Below are 18,750 nucleotides of genomic sequence, written 5' to 3' on the forward strand. Positions count from 1 at the left end.
CAGCACAGCCAAAGAGGACAACACTGATAGTAGTTACACTGTAGGTTGTGGGTCTATTCCTAGCCAAAAAGGAAACTCTTTGGTGCAACCTGAATAGGATATCACAGCATCTCCATCAATTTATTGGCAGGTATAGAAACCTGGACTTTAGCCCAGAATTGTTAACAAGTTTCTGTTCTTTGGGTATTACCCCATCTTTTTTTTTGCTTCTGCTGATGATCTTCTGCATTTTACCCATTCAACATTTGTGTGACCAATTATTACCTGTATTCAATTTCCTTTAAATATCTTGAGTTTTTTCCTTGATAGGAATCTTGACTAATAAAACAACATACCACTAAATCTTATTTTTAATTCAATCTGTGTCTCTATCTTTATATTTTAACTCACAGTTATTAAAATTACTCTTATAATTTAGGTTTTCTTGTGTGAAATCCTTAGTGTTCTATATTACTGTGTCTTCTTAACTTCCTTTCATTTTTTTTCCTTTCCTACTTTACATGTTAGGATGGTTACTGTTTTTTAATTGACTAAAGTTATATTTTGTGATTTCTAAAATGCATGTATTTTATAGTTCAATGTCTTGAAAACCAGGATGGTTTGAAGTCTATGGCATTCTATGGTCATTGATGGCCGGGTGGTAATTGTGTCACAGTTATCATTTCCTGAACATGTAGAAATATCAAAAGTTTGAGCATCAAAACCCACAGAATTGGTGTCAGCAGTTTGAAGAAAATATTGAATAGTAGAGTATTTTTAAGCCCTAGAAACCAAATGATATGGGGAAAGAAGTTGACAGAGGTGGTAAACTGGAGCAGTGCAGCAACATCCCTAAACAGAAGCCTAAAGTAGACCTCCTCTACCTGCAAGGAAGAGTAGTTTTACTTATTATACAAATTATTTTAAGAATAATACCTCATCACTCTTTAAGGTATAGTGGATTATTTTGTGCAGGGAAATACAAATATCAATGATACTAAGAAGTAGCTTAGAAAAGTTGGACTCTTGTAAAGAAGTTTTAAGAATATCTTAACTAATTTTACTTTATTCATTCCTTCTGTGTTTTTACAAAATGATGATGTCTAAAAAACTCTTTGAATATAAATATATATTCTAACTGATAAGAAAGCACGTAGTGTCTTGATTGGCATCCATCCTTCTTAGTGGTAAATGAAATGATGGCACATTTTACAGTTGATGGCATCTTAAACTCTTTGTAAAATAGCAGACATACTATTTTTATTTTTGTCTAATTAAAGTTTAAATTTGATTTTATTTTTAACTATCAATTTCTTAAATGTATTACTGTGTGCATATTTTCCTTGAACCAGACAACTATTCTCAGCCCCCATTTATCTCCAGCACTCCTTATATCCCATTGTTAGAATCACCATGAATTTTAGTTCTGGATTGTTTCGGGGTTCATTTGTTTAAGTTGCTTGTATCTGTTTATTATTTTTGCTTATTAAGACAACAGTATTGCTAAGTTATAACTCCACAGTATTAATTCTTCTTAGACTTATTTCTCTTTTTGCTAGAATTCTTTTACAAGAGTAATTTCAAAGCTATTTTGTGTCACAAACTTTCTGAGGTTCATTGAGCTGAGCCTCAGAAAATAAAGATACTTCACTTTCATAGCTAAATATTAGTCTATTTGAAAAACTCTCCATTCAAAATTCTTTACCTTCATTATTTTTCCATTTAATTCTTTATTTCATCTAGAAATAACTTTCTCCCCCATGACATTTATTAAGATATCCCTTCAGTGTCAGTTTATAATTCCTCTATTAGCACATAGAAGAATTCAGAGATACATCAATGCATATTTCATTCCATTTTTCTGCACATTATTTTGTCAGTACCACCCTATAAACTGTTAGAACTCTGATAGAGTAGCATGTGAGATTATTTCATTACAGTATTCCCAGATATTAACTACCAGTCTTAGAACTTCTTTTCTTCCTTTGCAACCATCCCCACATTTATTTGTGGAGGACAATCTCCAAATTACAGATCACTAAACTCTATAATATCTTGCAAATGTAAAAATATAACAGTGAAAAAAAGAACTGGTTTTTTCTCCTCCAACTACCAGAAGTGAGTCCATAAATAAAAACAGAAAGAAAAGAGGCAACTCTCTTAGGAGGATGAAAGCTGTTTCTAGGGAAAATGACATTTTCCTCAGTCTTGATGGCCCCCATCCCCAGAAGAATTTCTCTTTCAGTTTGAGACTTGAAGCTGGTGAGAATTTCTCATCTGAATCTCTCATGGTGACTGGTATTCAGCCAACTTGTGCAAAGGAAAAATAAACTCAAATGAGCAAGTACCAATATGCACGTCACACACACATGCACACATATCTAAAACACAAAACAGATATAATGGTACAATTGAAAGAGCGTGAGGGAATGCTTAAAGATTTCCACAAACGTGTAAGGTTGCATGTTTGTTTTCTCCAGAAATGGGTCATAAGCCAGCCACGAAAGGTAAAGGGAAAAGGCAAGGGAAGGGAAGGGCTGGCTGCCACTTTTAAGAAACAGCTTGCTGAGAATTGAGCCTGTATCAGTAGGGACTTTTGGGGTCACACTTGGTAGACCATTTATCTAGAATCCCAAAATGGCTAGTAGTGAGGCACGTGCCCAGCTGGGTCCCCATGTCAGTCACATGAGAGAATCAGCTATGGGGTAGCACCAGCTTCACAGACCAGTTGGAGGAGGACACAAGCAGCTGGAGTCTGCACAGCTTTGTAATCTCACTAGTGACACTTGATAATTAAACTCTGATTGTGACTTTAAAACTATCTGGCTGGGTGCAGTGACTCATGCCTGCAATCTCAGCACTTTGGGAAGCCAAGACGGGCAGATCATTTGAAGTGAGGAGTCAAAACTAGCTTGGCCAACATGGCAAAACCTCTACTGAAAATACAAAATAACAACAACAAAATAGCTGGGTATGATGGTTCATGCCTGTAAGCCCAGCTACTTGAGAGGCTGAGGCAGGAGAATTGCTTGAACCTGAGAAACAAAGGTAGCTGTGAGCTGATATCACACCACTGCACTTCAGCCTGGACAACAGAGTAATACTCTGTCACAAAAAGATAAATAAATAAAATTAAAATAAAAAATAAAATTATCTAACCAAGTTTGCTATAGTTAAATAAACCACATCGCTTACACTGTTGCATAATGCCAACTCAAAAATAGAGTTAATATTGGTTGTAAGTAAAATCATTTGGGATTTTGGGGTGTTGGATTATTATTTGGGTTGTGGTATTATGCTGGGATTATGGGTTGTGAGTAAAATCATGTACAAATATGATTGACAACTATTCAGTTAATTTTGTAATGTTCTAATAAGATACAAGAGATATTTTTACTTTTTCAACATTTCTGGAATACACAGTGGTAATACAAATCGAATGTATATCATTTAACACAATAATTCCATGTCTAGGAACCCATTATCTTTCACTTGACAAAGATACGGCTTCAATAAAATTTTCAAGGGTACACATGCAATATTTTTTGGAGAACTTTACATAACCTAACCATGGCATTTTAGTAAATAGCAACTTATCTAATGCAAACTTCTTCAGTCGAGGGAACCAGCTGCTACCACAGATGTGGGTGTCATTGACCAGTCTTAGGATTGCTCACTGGGGAAGGCAGAATGACAGGCCCATCAAATGTGTCATTACTCCCAGAAGCTGTGAATGTTACTTTACATGGCAAAAAGGACTTTGCAGAGGGGATTAAATTCAAGGGTCTTGATGCAGAAATTATCCTGGATCAACCAAGCATGCCCAGTGTAATCACAAGTATGCTTACAATTGAAGAAGGAGACGAGAGGAAAATCAGAGAGGCAGATGTGATGATGGAGAGGTCAGAGTAATGGAGGGCCATGAGCCAAGGAATGTGGGCTATAAATTAGAAAAGGCAAGGAGATGGATATTCCTCTGAACATTCAGGGGGAATGCAGCCCTACTTGCACATTTTAGAAATGTTCCTTCAGAACTTAAGTTAATGAATTTGTGTTGTTTCTCAGCTGCTGTTTGTGGTAATTTGTTACAGCAGCAATAGGAAACAAAGGCATTCTCTGTTGATGACCATATCATGCCATACCACATAAAAGCCACAACATATGGAGACTTCTGGGCTAAAATAGAGAGAATCCCTTTCTTCTTCATGCATAAGGGCTCCCACCTGTTGGTATAAAATTTGGCTACTATTTTATCACTTTTTAATGTTCTTTAATGCTATTTCCACAGGGTTCCCCATTCCCATTATAATCCTCATAATTTCCAGAGTGCTTCCTCTTTTCCAATTAGACCTACTTGTTCTTGCTTTATAGACTTCATTTAACCCCTTAAAGCTGGTAGATAATACAATCAAACAGCATACAGTCAGTTTGCTTCTAACCCAGCCCCTATGGGCAATGAGAACATGCAAAAATTTGGATGTAACATCCAAACCATGCAAGCAATTCTCGGTTCACAGAAAAGGCTGGCACCCTCCTCCAGTCCTGTCTGAGGCTATGTGGCTAAGGTCAAGACTTCAGCCCCAGTTTGAGGCCAGCAGATGCCTATTTGGGATGCTCTTATTCTTCAAGTTTCATGGAAGAATGGATCCCCTGCATGGCTACCTTCCTCTGTGTAACCATGTTCAGCCAAAGTAACTGTTTTAAGCTCCCAGAAGTATAACACTTTAGATTCACTGATGTTTTGTCCTCCTCCAGTTTAAGAGGGCTAGACATAAATTAATTTTGCTGTCAGCTGTTACCTACTGAGCTTCAACCCCACATTTTCTTTCCATACTGCTCTAACAGAGGTTCTCCATGAGCACCCTGCCCCTGCAGGAAACTTTTGCCAGGACATCCAGGCATTTCCATGAATCCTCTGAATCTTAGGCGGAGGTTCCCAAACCTCAATTCTCGACTTCCATGCACCCACAGGCTCAACACCACGTGGTAGTTGCCATAGCTTGGGTTTGCACCCTCTGAAACCACAGCCCAAACTGCACCTTGGCCCCTTTTAGTCATGGCTAGAGCAGCTGGAATGCAGGGCACCAAGTCCCTAGACTGCAAACAACAGAGACCCTAGGCCTAGCCCACAAAATCATTTTTTCCTACTAGATCTCAAGGCCTGTGATGGAAGGGGCTGCCACAGAGATCTCTGACATTCCTGGAGACACTGGCCCTATTGTCTTGGTGACTAATATTTGGCTTCTCATTACTTATGCAAACATATGCAGCCAACTTGATTTTTCTCCTCAGGAAATGGAATTTTTTTTTCTATCACATTGTCAGGCTGAAAATTTTCTGAAGTTTTAGGCTCTGCTTCCTTTATAAAGCTGAATGCCTTTAACAGCACCCAAGTCACCTCTTAAATGTTTTGCTGCTTAAAAATTTCTTCTACCAGATACCCTAAATCATCTCTCTCAAGTTCAAAGTTCCACGAATCTCCTGACCAAGGGCAAAATGCCGCTGGTCTCTTTTCTAAAACATAACAAAAGTTACATTTGCTTCAGTTCCCAACAAGTTTCTCATCTCCATGTGAGACCACCTCAGCCTGGATTTCGTTGTCCATATCATTATCAACATTTTGTTCAAAGCATTCAATAAGTCCCTAGGAGGTGCCAAACTTTCCCACATTTTCCTGTCTCCATTTTCACTCTGCTGATAAAAACATACCCGAGACTGGGTAATTTACAAAATAAAGAGGTTTAATGGACTTACAGTTATATGTGGTTGAAAAGGCTTTAAAATCATGGTGGAAGGCAAGGAGGAGCAAGTCACATCTTATATGGAGGGAAACAGGCAAAGAGGGATATCTTGTGTAGGGGAACTCTTCTTTTTAAAACTATCAGATCTTGTGAGACTTATTCACTATCCCGAGAACAATATGAGATTTGGGTGGGGACATAGTCAAACCATATTACAGCTGTTAGCCTGTCTGGCTAAATCCCTTTTGACCACTTTGACTTTTCCCTTATAAAATTTCTTCACTTTAAATGTTTAATAAACAGTATACAATGTATTATAAAACATTCACAGTATGTTTTCAGTCATTTATAATTCTGCATTGGCTACATATAATATATGTGAATTATGGCAAAATGCATAAACAAAAGATATTATAAAATGCTAAAAAAATTACTTACAGATGGCATATTCTTATGTAACTTAATTTTTAGTACATTTATATCTTTATCATATAAAGTTTCTAAAATGAACATGACTATAATTAAAAAGCCAATTCTTACAATGAACATATACTATAATTTAAAAAGCCAACTCTTACAAAAATTCTTAAAAGTCATTCAGTTAATTTGCTAATAAGCTTTGATCACACAATAATATGCAGTACCTAATGATAGCAAAATAAAATTTAACTATGTCAATTCTATGCTCACAAATTCACGGTGACAGGACTTAACAGCATACATATTCTGAAGCTTTTTATACAAATGTATAAAATGTCTACTTTTTTGTAAAATTCAGTTGAATATTTTACTGCTACACTGTAAAATTAATTTGTAAAAAATAAACCACCCCAAGAGAATTCAAAGCTAATTTTTTCTTTACATTCCCTTTCCTTTTTCATCAGAAAATGCCGTTTATTTTTCTCATTGCACTAAATTATAAATATGATAAAGTCTATTTTAAAACATATCCTGAACATTCCAATTTCAGAAATTATAAGGACAAAAAAAAATAAAGAGAATGAATCTCTGGTTCGTTGCATGAAGCACATCTTATGCTGCACAGTGAGCAAATAATTATTCCTGCAATTGAAGTCTCCTAAAAGCTCTTTCTTGTACCAGCTGTTAAATGATTAATAGTGTTACATTGATAATTTTCTCAAAAGACACTGTTAAATGACAGAACACTGTGTCAGAGAAAACGAGTTTGTGGCTCAGAGAAACAAAACACAATTTCATAGTTTTAAAGGAAACATAATGAGTATTGAGGAGTTGTATAGACTCCATATCAGCTTCTCATATTAAACAAGAATATGCCAGTCCACATTTTTTCTACTAGGAATGTATCATCTAAACAAAAGCACAGAATTCAGTGTCACAAGAAAATGGCTTTGAAAGTTTATTTTCAGTCCTTAGTGTGTGTGTGTCTGTGTGTGTGTGTGTATACACAAATACATATATTATCTTGATTAAATACCTTAGACAGATAGTGTTAATGTAGATATCAAAAAATACATATTTCATTTTGAAACTTTACTACTGACAGCCAGGCATGGTGGCTTACACCTGTAATCCCAGCACTTTGGGAGGCTGAGGTGGGCAGATTACCTGAGGTCAGGAGTTTGAGACCAGCCTTGCCAACATGATGAAACCCCATCTCCACTAAAAATATAAAAGTTAGATGGGCATGGTGTTGCATGCCTGTAATCCCAGCTTCTTGGAAGGCTGAGGCAGGAAAATCACTTGAACCTGGGAGCTAGAGGTTACAGTGAGCTGAGATCATGCCACTGCACTCCAGCTTGATGGACAGAGTGTGACTCCATCTCAGAGAAGAAAAAAAAGAAACTTTACTACTGACTTGTTTTGTGACTTTTGATGTATCAACCTTCCATCACGTCTGCTTTTAGCAAGGCTGGCTATTGTGGTGAAAGAAAAGAGCACAGATTTTAAGGCATGGAAAACCTGGGTTTAAAACAAAGATAAGAAGTTTGCTTATTTTCTTCCTCAACTGTGCTCAGCTTTCTAAACTGAGAAATGAAAAACATTTACTAATCTCATTAGAGTGAAATAAGATGAAATCAAATCTACAGGTTTTGAGTGTCGGTGATATAAAATTAATCACATTTTCTATAATTCCCAAATTCTGATGGCCTTAGCAGGCATCTGCTCTTTGTCAGGATATTTGCATTTTCAAAAATTTATTTGGTCCAGATAGTACCAAGAATTTTCATACATTTGCTATTGTAATCCACAAAAATGAGCAAACAGAATCCAACAATGTAAAAAAACATATGTACACTTCAACTAACAGATATATTCCAAGTATGCAAGGCAGGTTCAACATTTAAAAATAACCAATAATGGCTTTTTAAAAAAGTATCTTGTGTGCACTGTATCTTGGCAAAAATTGAAGAAAAATCCTTCTTTAGAGAATTACACCTAACAGTTTTTTGGCAAGCATATCTTATGGGTGTTTCTGTACTCTTCCTACTGTAGCATACTAGGAGCTACATTATATCACTGAAATCTTTTCTCTCTTTTGTGATGTTAAGGTTGGTCTGTGGTTTTAGGTATTGAAAGTCTGATCCATCTTTTTTAAACTTCACCATCAGCTAAAGGTTTCAGTAACTGTTAATTATCATTAGGTAGAGTAATTATTTTATATAGATTCTATCATTGTGTATAAAAAGGCAAAGAACCTAGCCAACACAATAAGGAAGAAAGTTGGAGGACCTCAACTTCACAGTGTCAAGAATTATTATAAAGCTACAATAAACAGGATAGTATTGGTGAAAAAGTAAACAAATAAATCAATAGAACAGAATAGAGAGCCCAGAAATAGACTCACTCAAATACAGTAAACTAATTTTTTATGAAATTAGCATAGCCTCTGTTACTAGAGTTTCTATGTATTGGGGGCAAATGCAAAATTAACATAAAAGGATTTATGGTTGACCAGAAAGGCATTGGTTTCAGGATTCCCCTCTCCACCCACAAAGATATTAAAATTTGTGGATGCTTAAGTCCCCTATATAAAATGTCATGGTATTTGTACATAATCTACGTCTCCTTTCATATGCTTTAATCATCTCTAGATTACTTACACCTAATACAATATAATGGTATGTAAATAGTTGTCATAGTGTATTGTTTTTATTTTTAAATTTTTTATTGTTTTTTTTACTTTTTTCTGAATGTTTTTTATGTAGTTGTTCAATCCACAGATGCAGTACTAGCAGATACAAATGGTCAAATGTATGTAGACTTTAAGATTAAAATGTTTTTCTTAACTATCATTCTCAGCAAATTGACACAAGAACAGTAAACCAAATGCTGCATGTTCTCACTCATAAGTGAGTGTTGAACAATAAGAATACACGGGCACAGGGAGGGGAATATCACACATCGGGGCCTGTCAGGGAGTGGGTGTCTAGGGGACGGATAGCAGGGGGTGGGGGGATTGGGGAGAGCTAACATTAGGAGAAATGCCTAATGTAGATGATGTGGGGATGGATGCAGCAAACCAGAACCTGCGCGTTCTGCACGTGTACCCCAGAACTTAAAGTATAATAAAAAAGACCATTAAAAACACTAATTATAAGCCATACATTTAGTTTATTTTGAAATTTTAAGTAATATTCAAGAAGTGAAATGTTTACGTGGATAAAAAGTAAAAGTTTTTCAAAAAAGTTTAGAAAGGGCTAATATGCAACGCACATGACACTTCTGTTGGATAGTGTAAGGATAAAAGATGAAGAGTCAAGTAGAAGTGTAAACCCAGTTAACAGCCAATAAACAACAGGAAGTGATCAGTTATATTAGTAAAACATCAAACCCAATTGCCAAAGAGCAATTATTGCTTAAATCAATATCTTATCATAATGACTATAAAATTCAAACTCAACTTTCTAGTATCATATGAACATTACAGTTATGAACCAGAAGTCTATTATCATAATTGAAACAGAATAATTTTCAAGAATTAAATTTCATATCCTAAAGAGACTTCTTATCTCGTAAGCAAAAGGATCACTATGCGGTAAAATCATGTTATCAAGTGTTTCACTATAACAGAGATTAAGTTTTACTGCTGGCGAAATCATTTCTTTTGTATTGGGCAATAAAAATGTATTGCTATCTATGATAAGGGCAAGAGTTCAAACATGTAACGTCATATGATAGACCTTGGGAAAGCAGTTACTATAAGGTTATTATAAAATTGGGTTGGGGATCCTTATTGCCTGAGTTATAAAACTTACATTAAATCTTAGGAGAAAGTCTTGGGTTTGAGGTCCCCTGTTGATACAGCAGCTAAAGCCAAATTGCAAATTAAATAAGTATGGTTAAGTATAATCTTCCTGGAATTGTGGTCTGGAATTCTGAACCAATGGCCAGAACCCATAACCTGAATTTGTAACTTCAGGGAATTTGATGGGCTTTTAGTGGACATGATTGATTTGATTCACGAGGCTGCATTCTACCTTTCCATGTAGACACAAGAGATAAAAATCACATCTCTCAGGTATTCTTGCAGCTATGACTCTGAATATGATATCATTTCCACTAATTAGATATAATCTCAGGAGACGAGGAAGGTAAAAGTGAGGTAGAAAACACTTCTGTCACTGTATTTCCCTCACAAGAAGTATTGTAGAAACATAAGGGTAGAAAGAAACAACAGCAGCTAAACTCACGTTCCTTCTAGTCGTTCCTTTCTTAGGTGTTGAGACAAGGTTGGGGTAGTAGGGGAACCTCTGGTTTTTAGATGACTGACTGTTGTTTGTTTTTAAACTCAGTCATTCCAGTGGCACACTATTCAGCCCTTTCAAAGATTTTCCCTTTATTTGATCTCTTTTTGTATAAAATACCCAGAGTAGCTCTAGCTTCTAAACTGAATCTTGACTGTTATCATATTAGGCTTATCTTTTTTATTTAAATATTTTAAGATAATTTGTGTTGTTTATAGTTATGATATTTATATAAAATACATACTTTTTATTTAAAACAGTATTTAAAAATGAAATAAAATATAATTTATTAAATCCACCTGTACATATTTTTAGGTTCATAAAACATATTTAAGCATTTACAAAGTACTTTTTATTCAAGTCATAAATCTTTCTTGTCCTATATTTAATGCCCTTAAGAAAACTAAATAAATTAGATTTAAGTTTGGTGTGAAATAAAGGTATTCATTAATCCACTTTCAAATGTATTAAAATCTAGGAAATTTGGTCAGGTAAATCTGTAAGCTAATTAACCATTAACAGAAGAAAAATAAAATGAGTAATTCCATTTAAGCCAAAAATAATAATATTTTTAAAAATTATACTTTAAGTTCTGGGGTACATGTGCAGAACATGCAGGTTTGTTACATAGGTATACACTATACCATGGTGGTTAGCTGTATCCATCATCCCGGCATCTACATTAGGTATTTATCCTAAGGCTATCCCTCCCTTATGCCCTCACCCCTGCTATCCCTCCCTTATCCACCCACCCCTAAACAGGCCCCAGTGTGTGATGTTCCCCTCCCTGTGTTCATGTGTTCTAATTGTTCAACACCCACTTATAAGTGAGAACATGCAGTGTTTCGTTTTCTGTTCTTGTGTCACTTTGCTGAGAATGATGGTTTCCAGCTTCAACCATGTCTCTGCAAACAATATGAACTCATCCTTTTTTATGGCTGCGTAGCATTCCATGGTATATGTGCCACGTTTTACCTAGTCTATCATTGATGGGCATTTGGGTTGTTTCCAAGTCTTTACTTTTGTTAACAGTGCCACAATAAACATATGTGCCCATGTTTCTTTATAATAGAATGATTTATAATCCTTTGGGTATATATCTAGTAATGGGATTGCTGGGTCAAATAGTATTTCTATATCTAGATCCTTGAGGAATCACCACACTCTCTTCCACAATGGTTGAACTTATTTACATTCCCATCATAAAAGCATTCACAATTCTCCACATCCTCTCCAGCATCTTTTGTCTCCAGATTTTTTAATGATCGCCATTCTAACTGGGGTGAGATGGTATCTCAATGTGGTTTTGATTTGCATTTCTCTAATGACCAGTGATGATGAACTTTTTTTCTTATGTTTGTTGGCTGCATAAATGTCTTCTTTTGTGAAGTGTCTGTTCATATCCTTTGCCCACTTTTTGATGGGATTTCTTTTTCTTGTAAATTTGTTTAAGTTCTTTGTAGATTCTGGATATTAGCCCTTTGTTGGATGGGTAGATTGCAAAAGTTTTTTCCTGTTCTGTTGATTGCCGGTTCACTCTAATGATAGTTTCTTTTGCTGTGCAGAAGCTCTTTAGTTTAATTAATTCCCATTTGTCTTTTTGGCTTTTATTGCCATTGCTTTTGGTGTTTTGGTCATGAAGTCCTTGCCCATGCCTATGTCCTGAATAGTATTGCCTAGGTTTTCTTCTGGGGTTTTTATAGTGTTCGATCTTATGTTTAAATCTTTAATCCATCTGGAGTTATTTTTGTATAAGGTGTAAGGAAGGAACCCAGTTTCAGCTTTCTGCATATGGCTAGCCAGTTTTCCCAACACCACTTATTAAATAGGGAATACTTTCCTCATTGCTTGTTTTGTCAGGTGTGTCAAAGATCAGATGCTTGTATATGTATGGCTAAATAAGATTTATTAAATTGAACTTAAATGTTGCTTTTAAAATCAATATATTAAAATTGTAAATTTTAATAAAAGTAGCTGTAAATACATTTTCTACCCAGTAAATCTTTCCCCTCCCAATACAAGGCACCAAAAACCAAACTGACAATCTGTAACTATGAAGTTTTTCTTAATTCCAACAATGTAACAAGTTTACACTATGCTAATATATGCAATTTAACTAGTCTACGCTACAGTAAATACCTGCTGACAAATTTCTAGAGCTAAGTAGATTTTGAAATTGTGCTTAAGTACACCATAATTTTACTATATTACTTTGTTAGGAGACTTCATGATATCATGAGATAAAAGTAAAAGAGTGAATAAAAAGGAGACACTTAGACAATATTAATCAAAATTTTAATTAGTAAACCTATTGCAACTGGACTACTGAAGATACAAGCTAGGGACAAATGAGTAGTAGACTCAAGAAAGCAGCAAAGCAGAAGCTACAGCAGTCAAGAATCTGCATTCAGCAGAGTCCCCAAGGCAGCTAATGTGTGGGTCTGTCCTATCCCAGCACTAGCCACTGAGACACCACACAGCATATAGCAATGCGGCCTAGCTCAGACTTCTCCAAAATCTGACATTATACTAGTGCTAAGGAAAGCAAACCATCACAGATAAATAACTCACTACAGAGAGGTAAGGTATTCAATCCAAACCCAATGCCAGAGAGACTGGCAAAACCAAGTTTGAGAATGGGAACTCTAAGCAGAAAAATTGCACCTGTCGGGTGTGCCGATGTAGACAGGAAGATGATCATCAATATTATGGAAGCCAAGAGGAAATGGTATTGGCTTAGAGAAGATGACTTTTATTATTAATGATGAAAATTTGAGCCCATAAAATGTGTAGGGAAAGGGTGGAAATGAACTTAGCAAGTATTAACCATTTATCTTTTAATTATACAGTCAGAATATGAGAGAGATAATCTTTCTAATCAAAGTATCGGAAATGGCATATTTAATAATTAGGTGAGCTAAAATTTTTGAGTCAGACTGCCAATGGTTTTATGATGATGAAGCAAAATATATTGATGACAACCGTCCTTTTAAATGAAACTGTCCTGATAGCCAACTATAATGTAGTAAATATCTTAAAAGCTATCACCAAAATTCTTCCTACTAAGGGGCCTATAGTTGCTTAAAATATCTGAAGTTCAGTCAAAGTGGACTTGGAGGAGTAGTCAAGAGGTAGGCACAGAATTTGGAAATGAGTGATGAAGGAAATGAGAGGGTAAAGTGGTGTAACTGGCAAATGGAGCCTCATTACTGAAATAGCCAAGGGACTTTTAAAAACAAGATTGATTAACTTTCGTTTTTAATTTTTTAGTTTAATTTTATATATTTAAGCAGTACAACTTGATGATTTGACATACATATACAGTGCAAAATCATTGACAAAATAAAGCTAATTAACATATCCATCACCTCAAATGGTTACCTTTTTTCTTTTCTTTCTCTGGTGAGAATAATTAGGATCTACCCTCTTATATTGCTGTCACATTCCTTCATGAATCCAAACCTTGACAAAACTCACCTACTCAAATATCTTTGTATGAGTAGTTTATTTTGAAAACTTAAGGAAATATGTTGAATTTCACATTCCGATCAGGTCATACACCAGGTACCATACAAACATGACAGAAAAAATAGAAATTCCATTTGACCCAGCAATCCCATTACTGGGTACATATCCAAAGGATTATAAATCATTCTATTATAAAGACACATGCACATGTATATTCATTGCAACACTGTTTACAATAGCAAAGACTTGGAACCAACACAAATGCCCATCGATGACAGACTGGATGGGAAAAATGTGACACATATACACCATGGAATACTATGCAGCAATAAAAAATGATGAGTTCATGTCCTTTGTAGGGACATGGATGAACCTGGGAACCATCATTCTCAGCAAACTGACACAAGAACAGAAAATCGAACACCACACATTCTCCCTCATAGGCAGGTGTTGAACAATGAGAACACACAGACACAGGGAGGGGAGCATCACACACTTGGGTCTGTTGTGGGGGACTAATGGAGGGACAGCAGAGAATAGGGCATTGGGGAGGGATAACATGGGGAGAAATGCCAGATATAGGTGATGAGGATGGAGGCAGCAAACCACATTGCCATATATGTACCTATGCAACAATCCTGCATGTTCTTCACATGTACCCCAGAACCTAAAGTGCAATAAAATAAAATATATATATGTGTGTATGTGTGTGTTTATATATAAAATCTTTAAAAGGACAAAAGCAGTAAACTGGAACTTATTCTTACAGAACCAAAAAGGGACCTGAATAGAAAGGTCTTTCTGCAAGGCTAACCTAAGCAGAAAGAGCAAAGCTGGAGATGTCATGTTACCCAAATTTTAACTGCACTATAGGTCTACATAACCAAAACAGCATGGTACTGGTACAAGAACAGACAAAGACCAATGGAACAGAATAGAGAACCCAGAAATAAAACCGCATACCTACAACCATTTGATACTTGACAAACCTGACAAAAACAAGCAATGAGGAAAATATTTTCTATTTACTAAATGGTGCTGGGTTAACTGGCCAGCCATATGCAGAGACTGAAGCTGGACCCCTTCCTCATGCCATATACAAAAATCAACTCAACATGAATTAAAGACTTAAAACCCAAAACTATAAAAGCCCTAGAAGACAACCTAGGCAATACCATTCAGGCCGTAGGAACAGGAAACGATTTCATTAAAAAGGACATCAAAAGCAATTACAACAAAAGCAAAAATTGACAAGGGAGGATCAAATAAAACTGAAGAGCCTCTGCACAGCAAAACAAACTATAAATGGTAAATGGACAACCTACAGAATGCATGGTTTGCAAACTATGCATCTGACAAAGGTTTATTATCCAGCATCTATAAGGAACTTAAATTTAAAAAGGAAAACAAACAACCTCATTAAAAAGTGGACAAAGGGCATGAATAGACACTTTACAAAAGAAGACATATATGCATCCAACAAAGATATGAAAAAAAGTTAATATCACTGATCATTAGAGAAACCCAAATCAAAATCACAATGAGATACCTTCGCACACCAGTCAGAATGGTTATTATTAAAAAATAAACATAAAACAGATGTTGGCGAGGTTGTGGAGAAAAAAGGAGGGAGTATAAAGTATACTGTTGGAAAGAGTAAAAATTAGTTCAACCATGATGAAAAGCGATTCCTCAAAGAGCTAAAAGCAGATCTACCATTCAATTCAGCAATCCCATTAGGGGGTATGTACCCAAAGGAATGTAAATCATTTTACCATAAAGACATATGCATGTGAACACTCATTGAAACATTATTCACAATAGCAGAGACATGTAATCAACCTAAATGCCCACAAATGAAAGATTGGGTAAAGAAAATTTGTTACATATACACCATGGAATACTATCCAGCTACTAAAAAGAATGAGATTATGCCTTTTGCAAGAAGATGGATGGAGCTGGAGGCCATTATCTTTAACAAACCAATACACAAACACAAAACCAAATAATGTATGTTCTCACTTATAAGTAAAAGCTAAATTATGAGAACTTATGAACACAAAGAAGAAAACAGACACTGGGTCTGCTTGAGTGTAGGAGAGGAGCAGAAAAGATAATTATTGGTCACTGGGCTTAATATCATAAAATAATTTGTACAAACCCCTGTGACACAGTTTACCTATGTAACACACCTTCACTTGTACCCCCAAACCTAAAATAAAAGTTAAAAATGAAAGTATATGCCCCCTAGGAAGTCACAAAAAAATCTCAATAAAGATTCTGTACACTTCAAAGGTAGAGAAAGAGGATATTGAGTATTAGAGAGATACTGACAACAAGGTACTCCAAGGAATTTGGGGAAACCATTTATATGTGGATACTTTCTGAGGAGGACTTCAAATACCAAATCTGAGCTTATTTCTTAGTAGTAATCCATAAATCACTTTAGCAGCTACAATTATTTTTTCTCCACTCAGCAAAATGTCATGTTGTGTTTCTTAACCATGTCTGTATGCTGTTATCACTCCTAAGCAGGTTTAGGAATTGCCTGCAGAATAGGCGAATGAAACGTATCTCTCACCTAGTCTACATCTCAAATTAAACAGTGAAGTATTGCTATAGATAGATATGTTGCTATAGAAATGTATAGTTAGAAAATGTGCTTCTTGACAGTAATAACACTAGCTGCTTTTTATTTAACTGTGCTCTAATATAAAAGTGATAAGGCTTCTTTCAAATAATTCTTTTAAAACCCTCATCATCAGTTCCTTTCTAGCTGTGGCATACCTTTGCAGTTATTAAAACTTAAGCTTTACTTGTCAAATCCAGACACATATTGAATCGTCTTAAAAGGGACTTGAAAAATCACATAAAGGCAGCTATGCCATCAGAGATCTGGTGTTTAAAAGTGAACCTATCATGAATTCTAAGTGTGGCTCAAATAAAATAATTCTCTGTTCATGTCAAACCAGGGCTCAGATAGCAATAATGCTTAACTGTGTTCAATGGGGCTTAATATTTTGTCAGTCATTTATCTTCACATTAAAAAAATACTGTCAACCAGAGGTAATGTCTACAAAAATGCATTACAAGCCTTCAAAAGAAAAGTTTTCCCCTTCCCCAACCATAAAGCATCCACAAAGAACAAAGAGATTATTTGCTTTCCTTCTCCCTTTCAACTAATGGAAACTGTAGTATCCAGCAATACTCTCTGGTAGTAGTACATACCAAAGAGATTTGGTTTTCCAAGGGTAATTTTCAAAGGATGTACTGAGAAATTATTAGTAATATTTAATAATTAGAAGCATTAAGTATAGTGAATTTGAATTTATTGGGAATGCATATAACCAACAAACTTAAGAAACTGGTGTTTTAGATCATTTTTAATGACCTGAACAAAAGCTAACTTGTCACTTCAATAATTTTTTTAAAAATTGGACTATAGATAAGACTCAAGTAAAGTCTGGAATATGTCTGTTTTCTTAATTCAAAGTAAAAAAATAAGCACAAATGATCACACCACAGGTGGCAAACAACAGAGGCCCCTGAGGACTGTTAAAGTAGATAACAATGTGTCACAATTGTGTAACAATTTGAGTTTGAATGTGTCCCTCAAAAGTTTATGTGTTGTAAATTTAATTCCTAATGCAACAGTGTCAGGAGACGGGGCCTAATAAAATGCAATTAGTTAATTTGGCCAGAACCCTCATGAATGGATTAATGTCATTATTGCAGAAGTGGTTTATTTACAATGAGAGTATGTTGTTATAAAGCAAGTCTGGCTCCAATGCCTTGCTCTGTTTCTCATACTTAATTCTGCTTTCCAATTTCCATCATGAAATAATCCTCACAAAATGTTGGTGCCATGCTCTTGGACTTCCCAGTCTCCAGAACCATAAGCCCAATAATTTTCTATTCTTTATGAATTATATACACTGTGGTATTCTGTCACAGTGGCAGAAAACAGACTAAAATACAAGAGGAAGGGAAAGGCCTGTAAGTTTACTCTTTGCCATATAATTTATGCTTATAAAGGCAGTGTAAATGGAAAGATAAGTGATATACATATTTGTAAATTTAATCAGAACTTTGAAAGAGTAAGAACAAGCTCAGGAGGTGCTGTAAGTAATAGAATTATCATTCCTTAGATCTCCGAAAATTGTGTGGGTCATGTTGTTTTCATACAGGTACAGTAGCTGGCACTGGTAGGTCTTCAATACATTGGATAAATGAATTCTGAGCCTTCTCTGAAGGTGACACTGGGTCTCTGAAGTTGATCCAGGAATACAGCTTATAGAAAAGGGTTATATGAACTTTAGTCTCAGGCTGACTGGTTTAAATCCTGGTTCTGCATTTTAACCATGTCAACTCTGTACCCTTCAGCAAGTCACTTGACATAATTAACATTAGTTTCCTTAGGTGTAAAATGAGGCTAATACCAAGATGAAATATAAAGTGCAGCTGAGAGAATTAATTAGGGCAGGACCTAAAAATCACTTGGCAAAAAGTGTTTAAAAATAGAAAGCTCTCAAACAATGGTAGCTAAAAATGTACTGGTGATGTAACTCAAATGACATTTTTACATTTCTTATATTGAAATTACTTTAGACTTATGGAAGACTGACAAAATATAGTACACAGATGTTCTCACATACCAAGGGTTTGCAAGTTTTTTTTCTGTAAAGGGGTCAGATAGTAAATATTTTAGGCTTTGCAGGCCAGATGGCCTCAGTTGCAATTATTCAACTCTGACATTGTAGTGTGAAAGCAGTCATAGACAATATGTAATACAGGCGCAATTCTGTTCTACTAAAATTGTACGACAACTCATGATG

The sequence above is a fragment of the Callithrix jacchus genome, chromosome 4 (genome assembly GCF_049354715.1).
Source record: "Callithrix jacchus isolate 240 chromosome 4, calJac240_pri, whole genome shotgun sequence".
Classification (NCBI taxonomy): Eukaryota; Metazoa; Chordata; class Mammalia; order Primates; family Cebidae; genus Callithrix; species Callithrix jacchus.